Genomic DNA, 20,962 nt, shown 5'->3' with positions numbered 1-20,962 from the left:
TGCATAGACTCATTAAGAACGGTGCTTAATGACCCATCAGCTTGAGGACACAGACTCCCAGTGAAGTGGCTGTTGTTTGCATAATATAGCTCTGAATTTCATGTGCAGTGTTTTATATTAATGGAGGTTACAGAGAGGTTGTTTCAGTCTTCAGTGGCTTTGACTAGTAGGCCACAGAGGGATGTTTACTTGTTTACTGTTATTGTGACATTACTCTGATCGGGAGGGCTGTTTCAATGGTAACTACACCTCCTTCCTTGGATGTCTTTATGCATGCTCAATAATTCTTCCATCCACCCATCCGTCCATCCATCCATCCATTATCCAAACCACTTCTCCCGCTCTCCGGGTCGCGGGGATGCTGGAGCCTATCCCAGCAGTCATTGGGCGGCAGGCAGGGAGACACCCTAGACAGGCCGCCAGGCCATCACAGGGCCCACACACACACACACACACACACACACACACACACACACACACGCGCGCACAAACATTCACACCTAGGGACAATGTAGTATGGCCGATTCACCTGACCTGCATGTCTTTGGACTGTGGGAGGAAACCGGAGCGTCCGGAGGAAACCCATGCAGACACGGGGAGAACATGCAAACTCCATGCAGAGGATGACCTGGGATGACCCCCAAGGTTGGACTACTCCGGGGCTCGAGCCCAGGACCTTCTTGCTGTGAGGTGGCCATGCTAACCACTGCCCCACCGTGCCGCCCGCTCAATAATCCAGGTAAGAAAATCAAAGAAATCTGAATCGGCGCATCTGACCTGCCTTGGATGGTCAAGTGAGGGCAGTTTTTTATAAAAACATGCAACATGCAGACATGCTGAAGTGATGTAATGAACACAAATTATGAAAGCTGCTATGACCTTGAAATTCTCGGAGTTAGTATTTAGACACTTCAAACAAGAAATTAAAAAAAAAAAAAAAAAAAACATATTTTAGTCAGTAATGCGAGTTGTGACAAAGAGTAATGAAGACAGAGGAGCGCTCCGCTACTGGGCACTCTCATTTGCAGAGATTTGGTAGTAGTCAGTGGCAACCAGTGGCAGGAAGCAAAAGGGAGGGCGTTACTGCAGGTACACTCAGTCAATAGGTAATGGCAGACTAGTGAGGAGAAAAGGAGCAAAGTAGATGAAAAGGGAGAGGTGGAAAGAGAGGAAGGGAGGACAGGGAAATCGATAAAGTCATCACACATGAATTGTGTGCTAAAATGACTTCTTAAGTCCCACCAGGAAGTGGAGTGGGAGTTGCGAAACTGGGGGGACCTGGACCCTGCTGCTCAACGTTCTCCAGCGAAACTGACACTCAATCACAGTCTGCTCGCCTCTCTCCACTCGTACAGCCCACACCCCAACCACTTCACCGGCATCTCTTTATTCTGATTCTTGTCATCCTTCGTTCTCCCTCTCTCTCTCTCTCTCTCTCTGTCTCTCTCTCCCTCTGTCTCTCTCTCTCTGTCTCTCTCTCCCTCTGTCTCTCTCTCTCTGTCTCTCTCTCTCTTTTGCTCTCTGCTTCCCAGGATCAGAATCAAATTAGACTCGTGTCCCCGTATATGGCCCTTAAACTCAATCTTTAGCTAGTGGCCCAGCATGTGCTCGGTAAACCCAGGAGCGTGTATTGCCTGGGTCCCGACCTTTGACTCGGCCCACTCCAACGAGTTGACTGATTCTTCTGGAAATGGAAATGGAAATGGCGTGTAACGAGTTCACGATTCTGTGTCATATCAGGCAAGAAACATGTAGTGGTGGCGGAGGAGAAGAGGAAGACAGGATGAGGGGGTAGACACCACAACACAATGACAATGTGCCATTATTATCTCTTATCAAACTTTTTTTTTGTCACTTATCTTCTAACACATCTTCACTTTCTTTTTTATTTACATTTCCCTCTGCCTTCCTTTCCTCCTTTTTCCCTTTCAGCACCCTGCCAGGCCCCAGCCTCTCCCTGGCTCCTCAGCTGTTTTAGCGCAGTAGTTTGAGGGACCAGAGGGCTTTTTGTTTGCTTGAAGGCTAAAGTCATAATTTCTATTCCCACTGTGTCGATGCCTTTGGTGTTAAAACGCGGTGGCAGTAATTGGTTAGCAGATGCTGCCTTGTACAAGTCTAGAATTATGACAGGAATGAAAGTACTCAGAACTAGAAGGTTTGAAGGGCTCAAACTCCAAACAAGGTAGCTGCTTTACCTTTCATTTGGTATGCAGATAACTGTGCTTTCATTCCTACTCTGCTGTCGGCTTTCAGAACAGGCAACCATTGTTGTCCAGTCTGAAGTGTAATCACAGAGTCTAAGAGCTGTCTTGATGGGATGAAAACTTAAAATTAAAAAAAAAAGTCAAAATTAATTTAGAAAATGTGTGGAAGAATATTGCATTTCCTGTGTGGTACGAATTTGCTTCTTCTTCTTCCCCCCCCCCTTCTTTTTTTTTTTCCTCTCCCCAGTTGTACTCGTCCAATTACGCCACTTTTCCGAGCCGACCCGGTCGCTGCTCCACCGCTCCACCCCCTCTGCCGATCCGGAGAGGGCTGCAGACTACCACATGTCTCCTCCTCCGATACATGTGGAGTCGCCAGCCGCTTCTTTTCACCTGACAGTGACGAGTTTCACCAGGGGGAAGTAGTGCGTGGGAGGATCACGCTATTCCCCCCAGTTCCCCCTCCCCCCGAAAAGACGCCCTGACCGACCAGAGGAGGCGCTAATGCAGCGACCAGGACCCACACCCACATCCGGCTTTCCACCCGCAGACACGCCAACTGTGTCTGTGGGGACGCCCGACCAAGCCGGAGGTAACGCGGGGATTCGAATTGGCGATCCCCGTGTTCAGTGCCGGATTTAGACGAAGGGGGGCCCTAGGCTATTCCACTTGTGAGGCCCCTCCCAACCCCCCACCCTCGCGACTAGAGGAAGATGAAAGAGTGTTTTAAACAAAACTGAGTAAAGCCAAGCATGATGACGGCTGTTTAAAATCCCGCAATTCACAATTCCTCCTCTAAAGGACATCAACAGCCAAATGGCCCACCAAATTTAAAGACTGACCAGCGCATGGAATAAATCTTTCAAAAAAAAATTTTTTAGATTAATTTTTTGCTGCATACCGTTGTACCTACCAGCCATGTTGGCAGCATTGTTGTAAGACTGCCCTCAGCATTTTCTAAAGTCAATTTCAAGCTCAGTAGTGAGATAGTTAAACACTAAGTCAGCCATGCTTTCTACTGTGTGGTCTTATAGCTCAAGGAAAGTTAAAAATCTCTCACTTGGTAAGCCGTCTTCAGGTGATACATATCTGATAATTAAAGTCAACTGATTGGTATGTGAGCCTTTTTCACGTCAGCCAGAATTTCATCCTTGACTTTTTTTTTTTTTTTGCCATGAGTCGAATCATTTCCTCACATAGTTTTTGACAAATAAGAGGGATTTCCTGATCCGGAATTTCCATACCGATTGATATGAGCCAGTAAAAATGGATCAGATTTTGCTGCTAGTTCTAAATGATCAAGATAATTGCTGTAATTTGGAGATCCAAATTGCGCACTGTCTCATCTGAATGGTACCTCATTCTGCAAGAGTGCATAATTCTCTCCATGACTTGCTGCCAGGACTGCTGTTTTGCTTTTATTTGTTCCTCTACCACTGAGGTTAACGTTTGTCCTCGCTTCCGTGTTAGGTAGGTCATGAGTTTGGATAAGATAGGAATTTTGCCAATCATCACACCCTTCAGAAGCTAAAGTTGTAGCAGAAGATGCAAGGTTTGGAAAGAGTTTACAAACAAATCAATAAATCTGGCCTTTTGAGGGAGAAGACATAAGCCACTCTCGGCTATATGTCTCCCCATTGACTTTTGTTGAATAAAAAATAGCTTTTTTGAAAAACCTGGACTGTTTTTTGTACACTCGCTTGGAATTTGAAAATGGTCCACAATGATGCTGAACTTGAGAAAGGCCCTTCTCTTACTCAATAGATACTTCCTCATGTGATAATTCTGTCCACAAACCATCTGTTACAGCAGATCTATGTATGGCATCATCTATGTCTGCGTCTGGAATATCTTGGACTTGGCCTAGTTTACCAGGTGTGAGCTGAACATTCTGACTATCCACATTATTTTCTTGTGGCTCTTTAGCCTCTCCCTGTCCAGTAAGCGACTCTTGAATGAGTTTTATATTTTCATTTTGAGCCGGCATCATGGCTGCTTCCTCATAATCAGCTTGCTGTTCCACATCCTTCCTGGCTGTTTCTGTTTTTGGGAGGTTTTCATCTGGTTGAATGTTAGTAGTTGTCTGGATAGCTCCACCACACTGATTTCCTTGTGTTAGTATTTCACTGGGAGACAAAGAAGGATGATTATATTAGAGGGACCGCTCAAGTTGGACGGTTTAGAGACAAAGCAAGAGAGACAGGACTGAGATGGCTTGGATATGTGTGGAGGAGAGATGCTGGGCATATTGGGAGAAGGATACTGAATATGGAACTGCCAGGAAAGAGGAAAAGAAGAAGGCCAAATAGGGGGTTTATGGATGTGGTGAGGGAGGACATGGAGGTGGCTGGTGTGACAGAGGAAGACGCAGAAGACAGGAAGAAATGGAAACATATGATCCGCTGTAGTGACCCCTAACGGGAGCAGCCTTAAGTAGTGGCAGGAGTAGTATCGATGTATCTGCTTCACCGCTGGCACTTGTTGCTTCTGTCAGTGGCTGATGCAAGAAAGCGGTGATTCGTCTTAACTTCTTTACCATATCAGTTTCAAGTCTCTTTCTCTTGAGCTTGCTAGCACCACTTTCAAATCTTTTACTCATGCTCAGATTAGAATCTGAAAACAAAAAGTAAAATTAACCTTCAACAGTTATAAGAAAGGAAAACATGAAGGGGTGCTCTCACAAAATGAGGTCCACAAATGGGGTCCACAAATCAAAAATGATTTTTTTTTCCTGTATGATATTTGGGCCACTTTTCTTAAAGAATTGTTCCTGACTGACAATTATATTGCAAAATCTGAATCAAATCTGCTTCCAAAACCCGTTTACAAAACGAGTATGCTTTTTTCCTGTCGTTAACAAAGATGCTATAAATCAGCGTAGTTTTTTTACTAACCTGACTGATGAAAACGACAACGTCCTCTGCAGATACTTGCACAGACGTGTTTTCAGCTTATCTATCTCACTGCTTTCCTGGAAGGACAAAATCAATACAGAAACCAATGCTAGTGTCGAGTTATCGGCTCAAAACAGTATTATTCTGAAATGGGAAGCAAGGGAAATTACTGAAGGGTTGTTAAGAGACTACAGTGCGTTATGACAGCATGTGTAAGAAAGGCCTATGACAGTGTCAAAAATGTTATTACCTTGCCGGAGGCCCCTTAGATTTTGAGGCCCTAGGCTTCAGCCTGCCAAGCCTATAGGTCAATCTGGCACTGCCCATGTTGGGAGGTAACGGGATAGACCGCTATGTTACATGGACACCCCGCAATCTTTTTTTTTCTCTTTCTGACATTATCCACCAAATTACAATCATCCACACATCTGAAAACAAAGGGAGTGTAAATAAACATTTTTTTAAATACAAAGTCTCACAAAAAAGGAAAAAAAAACATCTTGAGGGATAATGGAACCCTGAATCACAGTTTTAAGCTGGAGACATGTACATCCATTTTACTTGATGAAACTTATCTACATTGGATTTAATTTCGACACTGGCAAGAAAAATCCATAAACCAAAAAACAACAAAAACAAGACCAGGTTAAAACATATTATATGGCTGGACCGTGACTACATTTATTAAACAGCTGGTTTTGTGCAACTAAGTTTAAAAAGCGATTGTTTTGACATGAGCTCCTTGAACAGATGATGACCTAATAGAAAACGGTTTGCACGGCCAATGGGGAAACGCCAGCTTGGCCATCTGACCAATGGTGAAACTCCATCACTCACTCAGTCACTCAGTGACTGTCGACCACACATGCAGGGCTGGCTCCACTGCTGCGGTCGAGCGAAAAGCATAGTTCTGGTGGCCTCTTTCTTTTGTTAATGTCCCCCCTGATGCATTACCAGTCCCTCTCCGATTGGTGATATATTACCAAACACAAAATATTATATTTGGTCTCATCTCAGAACAAAATAAAACATGTAACAGGAAAAAAAATATGTAATATCAAACACATATATAGCATTAAACATATGTATCACAAACAGTGATACAGCTAAAAGCATCACTTTATAATATTGAGGAGCTTGATTGCACTAGGGATAAAATATTTTTTCCACTTCTTTTGTTTGGCTCACAGCATTTTAAGGTGCCAAACAGATGGCAGGAGTTCAAGCTCTTAAAGTACCCCTCCAGACACAAATACTCTGTAATGATTAATATAATGTTTAACATGGTTTTCTACATTGTTCCTCCTGGATCCGTGGTTCAACAATCGGTCAGAGCCTCCTTTCCAGCACCAGGGAGGCTGAGCAGTGTGATGCCCTGATAATTGGAGCACACCCTCTGGCCCCCTTTTTTAAGTAGAGGAACGACCACCCCAGTCTGCTACTCAACAGGTACTGTCCCCAACCTCCACGCGACACTGAAGAGGTATGTCAGCAAAGACCACCCAACAATGTCCAGAGCCTTCAGCATCTCAAGGCAAATCTCATCCATACCCAGCGCCTTGCCACCGAGGAGCTTCTTAACCACCTCAGAGACCTCTGCCAGGGATATGGGTGGGGCCTCCCCAGAGTCTTTAGACTCTACCTCCTCTACTGAGGACTTGTTAGCAAGAAAAGTAAAGAAAAGTAGAAAAGTAAAGAATCCAGCCCCTTTCTAGGAATTTGGTACCAGAGCCCATGCTGTGTGTAGGTGAGCCCAACTATATCTAGTTGGTACTGCTCCACCTCCCGCACTAGCTCAGGCTCCTTCCCTGCCAGAGAGGTGACATTCCATGCCCCGAGGACTAGTCTGCGATGCCGAAAGTCGGCAAGCCTCGGACCCCGCCTTTGCCCACTGCCTGGCCTGCATTATACCCTACCCCAATGCTCATCCTCGCGGGTGGTGGTTCCACGGGGTGATTCAGTTCTACACTGCAATAATCCAGTCTGTCCTCTGCACATCAATCCCCGTCTGTTTGGATCGGTCACCAAACAGGACAGAGACAGACTAAAATGGACAGTCAAGTCTGCAGAGAAAGTCATTGGTGCCAACCTGCCCTCCATTCAGAAATTATACATGCCCAGAGTCAGGAAATGGCAGGCAACATCACTCAAGACCCATCATACCCTGGTCCCAACCTGTTCTAAGTCCTCCTCTCTGGTAGGGCGCTACAGAGCACTGTACACCAAAACAACCAGATATAAATACAGTTTGTTTCTGCGGGCAGTCAATCAAATGAACGCTTGACATTGTCAAGTAATTCTAACTATTTTGTATATGTTGTACGGTACATTGTTAGGAATCAAAACATTTATTTTTCATTTCATTCCATGCACCCGCACAGATGAAATGAAATGTGGGTTTTCCCCAACCCACAGCGTGCAACACAAAGACAAAAACACATCCAAACTACAAGAACACATATATCCAAACTACAAAAATGCATATATCCAACATATATGGTTGAAGTGGGTGTTGTAAGGCAGGTGTGTGGACACCCAGCAGGACTAAAAACAAAACCTGTGAAAGGGTGGATGAGTTCCTCTGTGAACGAATGACCATCCATACCTGGAGAGGAGATAGGGACCACCAGTACTCCCCCTACTGAAACACAAATGATGACTCAACTGGAGACTTGTTGAGGTGTCAGCTGTGCTCCTTATGATGAAAATATATTTTTTAAAAATCACTGTCCAAGACAGCGAATGCCAGGATGACTGTCAGAATTCCGGTCTGTATGGGCTAGCAGTTAGCTTAGCCTGCCCCGCTTCTACATTCTGTCAGACCGCCCTCGGTGTTTTCTGCGCGGGTGCAGCTCCAAGCAGGGCTGTGGTCCAGGGGCCCACCGGATGCAGCAGACCAAGCTCCCCCAGCCGATCCAGCGCCAGCTCTCCCAGACACACACCTTCAACACACCTCCCCACAGTCAACACAACAACACTAGGCGAGGCCCCCGCCAGACCGCCCTCAGTGTTATTAGAACTGCTGGTCTGCAAGGGCTAGCAGTTAGCTTAGCCTGCCTCGCTTCAGCATTGTCAGACCCTTGGTATTTCCTCCTCGGGCGCAGCTCCAGACAGGGCCGTGGTCCCTGGGTCCACAGGACGCAGCAGACCAAACTCTCACAGCCGATCCAGCACCAACTCTCAAAGCCATCAAACGAAAGACACAGACATGGACAAAGGCACTGCATGGACAGTACTGGGTGAGGCCGCTGCAAGCATAAGTTTGCACCGCCATCTTCATACACCGGTGCTGGGTGATCTTCTCACACCGGAAGCGGATCTGAAACAGCTATCCCTTTAGATTGAGCTCATGATCTTTTTGGCAGTAATCGCTGACACAGTGACTCCTAGACAGACTCTTTCTCCTAAACCTCTTTCTAACCCTGACTTGATTTATGCGGATGGTTCGGTGGGTAGGTGGGGTTGGAGCTGTTGGTTATGCCATCATTAGTGATCATGGCGTGATGTAATCTGCAAGATTTCCAGCTCATATTTCTGTGGGCTGGACCATGTTTCAAAGGGGGTATGATTAATTTCATCGCTCAGTGTTGTGATTCAATTGTGCTCAGCACATTTGCAAAAAAAAATTGCTGCAAAAATATGTTGTGTGTTCAGCACAGCATAGGTAAGTCACATAACACAACACAACAATCAACATTTTCAATCCATGATAGTCCATTTCAACATCTCGTTATGAATTTAATTGAACTAACTCCAGCTAGAGGACAGCTTTGACAGGTAAAGATATGCCTGTGGTCCAAGATCTGTATAAGGGAACACATACAGACCAAAATCGTGTGGATGAGGCACTAGTGGCCAACTGTAAGATATTAACCCAGGTTGTAAGTTCTATTTCTGCCTAGGTGAAAACAGCTCTTCTGTCTCCCCTGAGTGAGAAGCAACGTATCTTTTCCAGCCTGATAACTAGGTCCTGGTGAAGGATCTGGGGAGGCAGCATTGGCACTCCCCACTTGGAGAAGTCCATATCATGTTATTCTTACTACACCAACAGCAGTATAACTGAAGGAGGGAACAACGTGGCTCCATGCATCTCACTGCAAGAGGGCACAAATACAATCAGAATGAACATGACTAAATTGGATTTTGTGGTTATAATTGTGCTAGTGTATTTGTCAGTACCTACTGAAGGGTTAGTGGTACTTATGGCTGAGGGAAAGGCACAGATGATTTCACTGATAGGAGTTTTGATAGAACCAACGAGCACTGGTGTTATAAATGAAGAAGAATTAGATAATCACCTACAACCATTTCCATTAGGTATAAAGGATAAAACCTGGTAAAACATGCATATCCAGATGCTATAGATCATTTAACAGATGTCATTTCTATTTTAAGCCTTTCTCAGTTTCTTTTCCATCCTAAGTTTGGGTTTTGCTGATTTTATTCATAACTGGTGAACTAGTGATTTTAGATCATGGATGCTCATAGTAAATGTGAGTATAGTGATGATAAGCACTCTCTTCAGTGGCTGCAACAACTCTACACATGGATGAGGACTTCGCGGAGATGTAAGCGGAGTTGATGTGGTAGTAACCTCTGACCCCTTACTGTCATAAGACCGGCCTTTAGGTTAACCATAGTAATGCTTACATTAGGTGAAGAGGATGTGAGAAGAGTCCTACAACTATTGACAACATGAGAAAGTTTCAGTTGCTCACGCGAAAGTTTCAGGTGCATACGCGAAACCTGGGGAGAAGTAAGATTTTGCTCATGTCCCTTTAGGGGCTCTGTAAATATGCTATGTAATGTGCAAACTTGTTTTTTTTTTACATTTGCCCGGACGCAGTTTTAATACTTTTTCTTTACCCAATAATATTCTGATTTTACTTTCAGTTCCTCGGATATAAGAAATCAGGAATAGTAAAATTGGATTTGTGTAAACCCTACACATTTTTAGTGAGTTTGCTGACATCTACAGGTTAAACATGGCAGGCTGGTTTTGGCACTCTGTGCCGTTAGCATAGCAGGATAAACATTGCAGCAAATAACATTAATAATGGCTATGCTGGATGTAGGTGTGCCAAAGAACCAACATTGAAAGTACTATTCATAATTTTTAGTACTGGCTCTCTGACTGTCTGTCTGTCTGTCTGTCTGTCTGTCTGTCTGTCTGTCTATCTGTTTTCTCTGATCTGTGATCTGTGTGTCAAGCTCTCCTGCGGACGAGTGGTCACAGTGGCCATTGCCTTTTGGGATTGGTGCATATTTGCTGTATTTCTGTCACTGACGTCATTTTGTGGTCACTGAGCCTGTGATTGGTCTGTGTTCTATTTATTTCTTTCTTTTTTTTACTCCACCCCCCCCAATCGTATCCGGCCAATTATCCCACTCTTCCGAGCCGTCTGGGTCGCTGCTGTTCCCCCTCTGCTGATCCGGGGAGGGCTGCAGACTACCACATGTCTCCTCCGATACATATGGAGTGACCAGCCGATTCTTTTCACCTGACAGTGAGGAGTTTCACCAGGGGGACGTAGCGCGTGGGAGGATCACGCTTATCCCCCAGTTCCCCCTCCCCCCCAGAAGAGGCGCCCCAACCGACCAGAGGAGGCGCTAGTGCAACGACCAGGACACATACCCACATCCGGTTTCCCACCCGCAGACACGGCCAATTGTGTCTGTAGGGATGCCCGACGAAGCCAGAGGTAACACGGGGATTCGAGCCGGGGATTCGAGCCGGCGATCCCTGTGCTGGTTGACCACTACGCTAGCCGGACTCCCCTGCCTTTTTAGTTTACTTATTCCATAAGTCCCAATGGATTTAATTGGCTCATTCATTTGGTTCTCCAGCTTTCCTCCCCCGCGACATGTCTGGCTGCAAATCAAATATCCTCAGGACCAATCACATAGCAGCTGTTCCCCATGGTGATCACGGGATGTTGAGGGCTGATCCATGCTGCTATCCGAAGGAGGCAGTACCAGCTTGATATGACTCGGACACAATTAACAGCTCATATGTGCTGCAGCTCACATTACTGAAAATGAATGGAAAATGAGGCTAGAGGATTATCTTTTTACCAACTGGTAGGATTTGTTTTGTAGACTGAAAAATTGTATATGTATTTATTATTTTTATTGTGTGTATGTGTGTGTGTATTGTATATGTGTGTGCAATTGATTGTAATTATGTTAAATGTATGACATGACAGAGAATTGAATGCATCATGAATAAAGGCTGTTTCACACCCAATAAAAATATGCATTTGTATTTTACGTCCAGGTGTTAAGCAGAAGGAATCCACTGTGCAGTAAACGTCAGGCTTAGATAAAGACAGAAGCAACAATGGAGGAAGCAATTGGGTAGAGACGGATGAGGGAGGGGAAGAGAGATGAGAGATTGGGGGAAGTAGAGATGAGGTGGTTGCGCCGTTTATGACACACACCATTAAGCTACCAATGAGGCAGCAGAGGCTTTTGGGATTCTTTCCCTAACTGCCTGTTTTGTTTTTTTGTTTTTTTTTTCCCCATATCACTCTGCCTTTTTTTCAGTTTCTCTGCCATCCTCTGCTTATTTTATTTGCTGGGTTTCCACCAAAGTGCTTCCTATCAGAGGTTGTTTTTCAGCATGTAGCACCCAGCAGCACATACCTCTCCGTCACCCTCCTCTCCTCCACCGTAATGAATTCACTGTGGTCAACTGGCATAAACGCCATTATTAACTGAATCTGCAAAGGCGAAACACTCAATACTGGATGGCACGTGCGATCAGAAGGCTCGCCTGATTTAATATCTCTCACCAAAATAAAATTAAACCAAATTATCCTCAATGCTAAAACCTATAAACAGACATCTCTTATCATTTGTAACATCGTGAAATTACTCTTTCCGTCTATTTTCCTATGGCAGGGTGAATCACTAGGCTTCCTTTTTTTGAAGTGTAGGCTATAGAACCACCCATTAGATTAATTAGGTTTCTGCATTAAATTGTATAACTTAATTTTCTTTCTTTACTTACATGTAAGTTCAATGCTTATATACAGTACAGCAACTGACGAATATACTCAGTCAGCCTCCCCCCCTTCCCCCCTTTTCTTTCACCCCAATTGTATCCGGCCAATTACCCCACTCTTCCGAGCCGTCCCGGCTCCGCCCCCTCTGCCGATCCGGGGAGGGCTGCAGACTACCACATGCCTCCTCCGATACATGTGGAGTCGCCAGCCGCTTCTTTTCACCTGACAGCAAGACGTTTCACCAGGGCGACGTAGCGCGTGGGAGGATCACGCTATTCTGTCCCCCCTCCCCTGAAGAGGCGCCTCAACCGACCAGAGGAGGCGCTAATGCAGCGACCAGGACACATACCCTCATCCAGCTTCCCACCCGCAGACACTGCCAATTGTGTCTGTAGGGACGCCCGACCAAGCCGGAGGTAACACACGGATTCGAACCTACGATCCCCGTGTTGGTAAGTAACGGGATACGGTTGGTAGGCAACGGCTACGCTACCCGGACGCCCCTCGGTCAGCTTTCTTATAGATTTGCACATCGTGTTGTACCTGCTACCCATTTCTATACTTTGCTGGGTTGTCATTTTGTGAATGTAAAAATGATTATCCCAGATGTAAAAGTCCTCAACATGCTGTTCTGCAAATATGCTGTTTTCTCCCACTGAACAGTGTGTCCACATGAACTGAGTCAACTCTCTGGGCTTTCCTTACCGGGATTATTGAGCAGGCATCAAGACATGCTGTTCTTCTGGGCTTTGGTTGAACCTAGTTTGTGGCTCTGACCTTCCTTCCAGTGGTTAGCAACAGTAAGAAGGTCCTGGGTTTGAATCCCAGGCCATCCCACGTCCTTTCTGTGTGGAGTTTGCATGTTCTCCCCGTGTCTGCATGTCAGGCCTAATCTTCTGCCTGTGCCCCTGAGCAAGGCAATGGAAAGAAGAACTGCAGTTGGTCCCCGGGTGCTGCAGCTGCCCACTGCTCCTATACAATAGGGTGGGTTACATGCAGAAGATTGAATTCATTGTAATCAAACAACTGTACAATGACAAAAATAAAGTGGATTATTTCTTCTTCTTCTTCTTCTTCTTCTTCTTCTTCTTCTTCTTCTTCTATTACACAGTAGCTGATGGTTAAGCCCCATTTTAATAGTATATGTACTTTATCATTTTGACCAGGTCATTTTGATTGTTTTAATCATGCTAATCGGCGGCACAGTGGCGCAGTAGTTAGCGCGTTCGCCTCACAACGAGGAGGTCCTGTGTTCGAGCCCCGGGGTAGTCCAACATTGGTGGGTCATCTCGGGTCGTCCTCTGTGTGGAGTTTGCATGCTCTCCCCGTGTCTGCGTGGGTTTCCTCCGCGGGCTCCGGTTTCCTCCCACAGTCCAAACACATGTAGGGTAGGTGAATTGGCCGTACTAAATTGTCCCAATGAATGAAGTGGTGTGGTGTGGTGTGGTGTGGTGTGGTGTGGTGTGGTGTGGGGGGGTATGTGGGCCCCGTGATGGACCGGCGGCCTGTCCAGGGTGTCATCGGGATGCCAAAGGAGCGCTTACCGCGTAAAGTGCTGTATGGCCAGCTACATCTCGGCCGCCGCTTGGCAGGGGGCCAGAAAAACGGTACAAAGACCAACTGAAGACCATCATAAAAAAGTGCGGCCTGAACCCGAAACAGTTGGAGGACACTGCCGCCCAACGCTCCATCTTGCGGCAGTTCTGTCAACAAGGGGTGCAAAACCTCGAGAAGGACCGCAGTGATTGACGGACCAGGAGACGTCTGAGGAGACATGAAGCCAGTACCACACCTACATCCCCAGTCAGTGATTTCACCTCTTCTGTCTGTGGCAGACATTGTGGGTCACGGATTGGGCTTTACAGCCATAAGAATAAGAAGACTCACAAGTGACAGAGGCAGGATTGTCATCATCGGACACGACAGACAACCTAAAGCAAGCAAGGTGTGGTGTGTGTGTGTGTGGGGGGGGGGGCAGGTGGGCCCCGTGATGGACCGGCGGCCTGTCCAGGGTGTCTCCCCGCCTGCTGTCCAATGACTGCTGGAATAGGCTCCAGCATCCCCGCGACCCTGAGAGCAGGATAAGCGGTCAAGATAATGGATGGATGGATGGGATCAAGCCAATCTGTCCTCATAAGGGTAAACTGGTAACTACAAGAGTTGAGAGGCATCTGCAGAATGAGTGCAGTGTGACCTGGGGTTATTTCTATTTCTGATATGGTCTGTTTACATATGCAGAGAAGCCTACATGTTTTTCTCTCCATTTCTTCTCTCTCCGTCCCTCTCTTTCCTATTAAGGGTTTCACTTAATTTTTGAGATTAAAAGGATTTAAGATTTAATTAGGGTCCCCATTAGCTGAAGCAGAACATCAGTTACACTTCTTGGGGTCCACACAAACTAAAAAAAAGCATGACAACAGATAAAAGACACAAGCAAAACAACCACATGAAATTAAAGTCAGAAAAGTATAACAACAATATCCACAAACATATTTTACATATTCTTATTCACACACACACACACACACACACACACACACATATATATATATATATATATATATATATATATATACAAATACACACACACACATTTATATATATATATATATATATATATATATATAGTATATATATGTGTGTGTGTGTGTGTGTGTGTGTGTGTGTGTGTGTGTGTGTGTGTGTGTAACTTTGCTAAAAGAATCACTCAACGGTAGGGAATGTGCTTAACAAATGATCGAAATAATCCAGTGTCAAGTAAATTGTTTATGAGACAGTACAAGCCTGTTTCATGCCATAAGCAGTCATCAATAAAGCTACCCGGGTAAGAACATAGCAATTACTGCCCCGTCATGCACATCACGTGCACAACTTCCAATGGGGAAGAGAGAGGTGCGACATTCAAAAATTCAAAAACATGTTATCGCTAAAGCTCCAATGGCTATGATAAAATAAATATGTCTAACTGAAAAATATTTTATCATTTGCAAACCAGCAAGGTCCACGTTGAATAACAGGAATTAATTGACCAGCAGTTGCAGACATAGATATAAGCACCATAATTGTAATTATAAATAAATCATGCCAATAGACAACTACCCCCCCCCCCATTGGACCGTTAACGATCTCTTAATATTCCGTTCCTCGTTTTTTGAGCACTTTTATCAAAACCATTGACGGTTTCCGGAAGAAAAAAACGCGATATACATTAAGATGTAGCGAATTCAGGGAAGCCGAGAACCGCCGCAGCTAGGACGCGAATCCGGACCTCCCGCACCACGGGCGATTACGTTAACCAGTTGACTAAAGGGTCCAACCTCTTAGCCATGGGCTAGCGAGTCTATTCATCCATGCTCGTTAGACTACCCCCCTCCTTCAGGAACTAGGCTAACGTTAGCAAGAAGGCGACCGGGCCCTCTCTCACGCTGAACACGCTGATCACTGAGCTGGAAAAACCCAGGAATAGCATGACTGCTGAACTCACAGCCAAATATACGTGGGCTGGGTGAAGCGGAATTTCGTTTCTTTTGTGTGCTCAAGTACATAATAGAAATGACAACAAATTGCTCTCGATATATATATATATATATATATATATATATATATATACACACACTCACCGGCCACTTTATTAGGCACACCTTTCCAACTGCTCGTTAACGCAAATTTCTAATCAGCCAATCACATGGCAGCAACTCAATGCATTTAGGCATGTGGACATGGTCAAGACGATCTGCTGCAGTTCAAACCGAGCATCAGAATGGGGTAGAAAGGTGATTTAAGTGACTTTGAACGTGGCATGGTTGTTGGTGCCAGACGGGCTGGTCTGAGTATTTCAGAAACTGCTGATCTACTGGGATTTTCACACACAACCATCTCTAGGGTTTACAGAGAATGGTCCGAAAAAGAGAAAATATCCGGTGAGCGGCAGTTCTGTGGGCGAAAATGCCTTGTTGATGCCAGAGGTCAGAGGAGAATGGCCAGACTGGTTCGAGCTGATAGAAAGGCAACAGTAACTCAAATTAGTAACTCATTACAACCGAGGTATGCAGAAGAGCATCTCTGAACGCACAACACGTCGAACCTTGAGGCAGATGGGCTACAGCAGCAGAAGACCACACCGGGTGCCACTCCTGTCAGCTAAGAACAGGAAACTGAGGCTACAATTCGCACAGGCTCACCAAAATTGGACAATAGAAGATTGGAAAAACGTTGCCTGGTCTGATGAGTCTCGATTTCTGCTGCGACATTTGGATGGTAGGGTCAGAATTTGGCGTCAACAACATGAAAGCATGGATCCATCCTGCCTTGTATCAACGGTTCAGGCTGGTGGTGGTGGTGTAATGGTGTGGGGGATATTTTCTTGGCACACTTTGGGCCCCTTAGTACCAATTGAGCATCGTGTCAATGCCACAGCCTACCTGAGTATTGTTGCTGACCATGTCCATCCCTTTATGACCACAGTGTTCCCATCTTCTGATGGCTACTTCCAGCAGGATAACGCGCCATGTCATAAAGCTCTAATCATCTCAGACTGGTTTCTTGAACATGACAATGAGTTCACTGTACTCAAATGGCCTCCACAGTCACCAGATCTCAATCCAATAGAGCACCTTTGAGATGTGGTGGACCGGGAGATTCGCATCATGGATGTGCAGCCGACAAATCTGCAGCAGCTGCGTGAGGCTATCATGTCAATATGCACCAAACTCTCTGAGGAATGTTTCCAGTACCTTGTTGAATCTATGCCACGAAGGATTAAGGCAGTTCTGAAGGCAAAAGGGGGTCCAACCCGGTACTAGCAAGGTGTACCTAATAAAGTGGCCAGTGAGTGTATATATATATATATATATATATATATATATATATATATATATATATATATATACACACACACACACAGTATAGGAAAAAGTAAAGTATTGGGACACACCTCTTTTCTTTGTTTTTTATACATTTATTTCTAGTTTTTCCCCTTATCCCACCCGCTTAACCCAATGGCATATGGCCGGAATTCTTGTCGAATAACTCCCCTGGCTCACGTTTCCACAGGAAAGAGATAGTCGTAACACCAGCTTCCTTCAAACTCTGGTCGGCTAATCTCGCTATTTTACACGCTGAAGCCTCGCATGGATTGCATCACCTTCAGGCCGCGAAGGAGACGTAGGGAGAATGCTTTCAGTTGCTTGGCTGCAGGCGCCCGGGTGGGCCAGAGGGGTCACTGGAGAACGACGAGTTTCCGAACACTACACCAATCTACACCCACTATCCCTCGGGTAAGGGGGGCCTAAAGAATGCCTTACCCCGTGGACGCTCTAGCCGTGACCGGTTACGGCGAGTCTGGGATACGAACCTCCCAGCCACATGACGAGCGGGTTGCAAGAACGGCGGTTTATTCCGCTTGGCCACCAGAGCGGAGGGACACACTTCTTAATCATTGAATTCAGCTGTTTCATTCAGACCAATTGCCACAGGTTTATAAACTCCAGCTGCTAGCCATGCAGTCTGCATTTACAAACATTTGTGAAAGAATGCGTGGTTCTAAAGAGCTCAGTGAATTCAAGCGTGGTACTGTCATAGGATGGCACCTTTGCAGTAAGTCAGTTCGTGAAATGTTTTCCCTGCTAGATATTCCACGGTCAACTGTAAGTGGTATTATTGAAAAGTGGAAGCATTTAGGAACAACAGCAACTCAGCCACGAAGTGGCAGACCACGTAAAGTCACACAGCGGGGTCAACGAGTGCTGAGGCGCATAGTGCATAAAAGTAGCCAACGCTCTGTTGACTCAATAACTGCAGCGTTCCAAACTTCCTCTGGCATTAACATCAGCACAAAAACTGTGCGCCGGGAGCTTCATGGAATGGGTTTTCATGGCCGAGCAGCTGCATGCAAGCCTTACATCATCAAGCACAATGCCCAGCATCGGATGGAGTGGTGTAAAGCATGTTGCCACTGGACTCTGGAGCAGTGGAAACGTGTTCTGTGAAGTGATGAATCACGCTTCTCTTTCTGGCAGTCTGATGGACGAGTCTGGGTTTGGCGGATGCCAGCAGAACGTTACCTTCCTGATTGCATTTTACAAACTGTAATGTTTGGTGGAGGAGGGATAATGGTATGGGGTTGTTTTTCAGGGGTTGGGCTAGGCTGTTAGTTTCAGTGAAGAGAAATCTTAATGCTTTAGCATACCAACATTTTGGACAATTCTGTGCTTCAAACTTTGTGGGAACAGTTTGGGGAGGGCCCTTTTCTGTTCCAGCATGTCTGTGCCCCAGTGCACAAAGCGAGGTCCATTAAGACACGGTTGGGTGAATTTGTTGTGGAAGAACTTGACTGATCCGCACACAGCCCTGACCTCAACCCCATCGAACACCTTTGGGATAAACTAGAATGGAGATTGCGAGCCAGGTCTTGACGTCCAACATCAGTGCCTGACCTCACAAATGCTCTTCTGGATGAATGGGCAAAAAATCCCACAGACACACTCTAAAATATGGCAGAAAGCCTTCCAAGAAGAATGGAAGCTGTTATAACTGCAAAGGGGGACCCAATTCCATATTAATGCCTATGGATTTAGAATGGAATGTCATAAAAGCTCATGTAGGTGTAATGGCCACCTGTCCCAATACTTTTGTCCATAGCGTATATTCATTCATTCATTCATTCAACTTCAGCCACTTCTCCGGGGTATTGTCACGGCAGAAAGATAAGTAGGGCACTCCAGACGTCCCTCTCTCCAGCAACGCCCTCCGGCTCCTCCAGCGAGTTCTGGGTCTACCCCGGGGTCTCCTCCCAGTTGGCTGTGCCCGGAAAACCTCCAAAGGAAGGCGCCCAGGAAGCATTATAATCAGATGCCCGAACTACCTTAACTGGTTCGTTTCAACGCGAAGGAGCAGCGGCTCAACTTCAAGCTCCCTCCGGATGTCTGAGCTCCTCACCCTATCTCCAAGGCTGAACCCAGACACCCTACGGTGGAAACTCATTTCAGCAGCGTGTATCCGCGGTCTCACCCTTTCGTCCACTACCCAAAACTCATTACCATAGGTGAGGGTTGGAACGAAGATTGACTGGTAAATTGAGAGCTTTGCCTTCTAACTCAGCTCCCTTTTTACCACAACAGTCTGGTACAACGTCCACATTATAGCTGATGCTGCACCAATCCGCCCGTCAATCTCCCGTTCCATCCTACCCTCACTCGGTAAAAAGACCCCAAGATACTTGAACTCCTTCACTTGAGGCAACAACTCATCCCCTACCCGGAGGAGCAATCCACTATATTCCGGTAGAGAACCATGGCCACAGACTTGGAAATGCTGACTCTCATTCCGGCCATTTCAAACACCACTGCAAACCGCCCCAGTGCGTGCTGGAGGTCACGTTCTGATGAAACTAACAAAACCGCATCATCTGCGAAGAGCAGAGATGCAAATCTGAGGTTCCCAAAACGGACACACACCTCACCTTGGCTGCGCCTTTAGATCCTGTCCATGAAAATCACAAACAGAATCGAGGAAACAAGGGACAACCTTGGCGGGGTCTGACACCCACTGAAAACGTGTTTGACTTTGTGCTGAGAATGCGAACACAGCTCTCACTTTGGTTATAGAAGGACCGGATGGCTTGTAGCAACTGCCCCGGTACCCCATACTCCTACAGTACCCCCACAGAGTGCCCCGGGGTACACGGTCGTAAGCCTTCTCCATGTCCACAAAACACATGCAGCCTGGCTGGTCAAACTCTCATGCCCCCCTCAGCATTTCTGCAAGGGTAAAGAGTTGTTCCGTTGTTCCATGGCCAGGATGGAATCCGCATTGTTCCTCCTGGATCCGAAGTTTGACGATCGGTTGGAGCCTCCTTCCCAGAACCCTAGTTTAGACTTTCCCCGGGAGGCTGTTCAATGTGATGCACCCATAATAATAGCACACCCTCTGGTCCCCCTTTTTAAATATGGGAACCACCACCCCAGTCTGCCACTCCACAGGTACTGTCCCAGACCTCCACACAACACTGAAGAGGCATGTCAACCAAGACAGCCCAACAATGTCCAGAGTCTTCAGCATCTCAGGGCGAATGTCATCCACACCCGGCGCTTTTTAACTACCTCAGAGACCTCTGCCAGGGATATGGGTGGAGCTTCCTCCGAGTCTTCAGACTCTACCTCCTCCACTGAGGACGTTTTAGCAGGGTTCAGGAGCTCCTCAAAGTGTTCTTTCTACCACTTGACAACATCCCCAGTCCGGGTCAACAGTTCCCCTCCCTGGCTGAACACAGCCTGAGTAAAACCCCTTCTTCCCTTTTGCCAGAACGTCCTTGAGTCGAACCGAAAGTTCTCCTCCATAGCCCAGCCTAACTCCTCTCACACCCGAGTTTTTGCTTCCGAGACTGCTGAAGCCACAACCCTTCTGGCCGCCTGGTACCTGTCTAATGCTGTTAGAGCAAGTAAAGGCAGCCCTAGCATTCTTGGGGAGTGGAATGACTTTACCTTATCTTCAAGTTTAGGGATACACATTACTCACATTACTCACAAGGCTCAAATTAAAGATATGGCACATAGGTGTGACAATATGGTACACTACCATCCTCAGTAGTTTTCCATCTAATTTGTCAATATCAGGTAGTTTCTCATAGAAAATAATAATTTTTCCATCTCTTCTATGATCACTTTACACAGTTCAAAAGATTGTGTCTTTCATTATCTGGGCTTTTATGCACGCATGTGATGGCTCACAACTTGATTTCAGTATATCCTGCCTTAATGTACACACTTTGCCAATAAAATAATAATTACAATAATTGACAATGTCTAAAGGTTTAGTAAAGAAAGACCTATCTGACTCAATGAAATATATAGTTGAATTA

This window comes from Lampris incognitus, chromosome 9 (assembly GCF_029633865.1).
Source record: "Lampris incognitus isolate fLamInc1 chromosome 9, fLamInc1.hap2, whole genome shotgun sequence".
Classification (NCBI taxonomy): domain Eukaryota; kingdom Metazoa; phylum Chordata; class Actinopteri; order Lampriformes; family Lampridae; genus Lampris; species Lampris incognitus.
The sequence above is the reverse complement of the archived record's forward strand: the minus strand, read 5'-3'. Positions refer to the sequence as shown.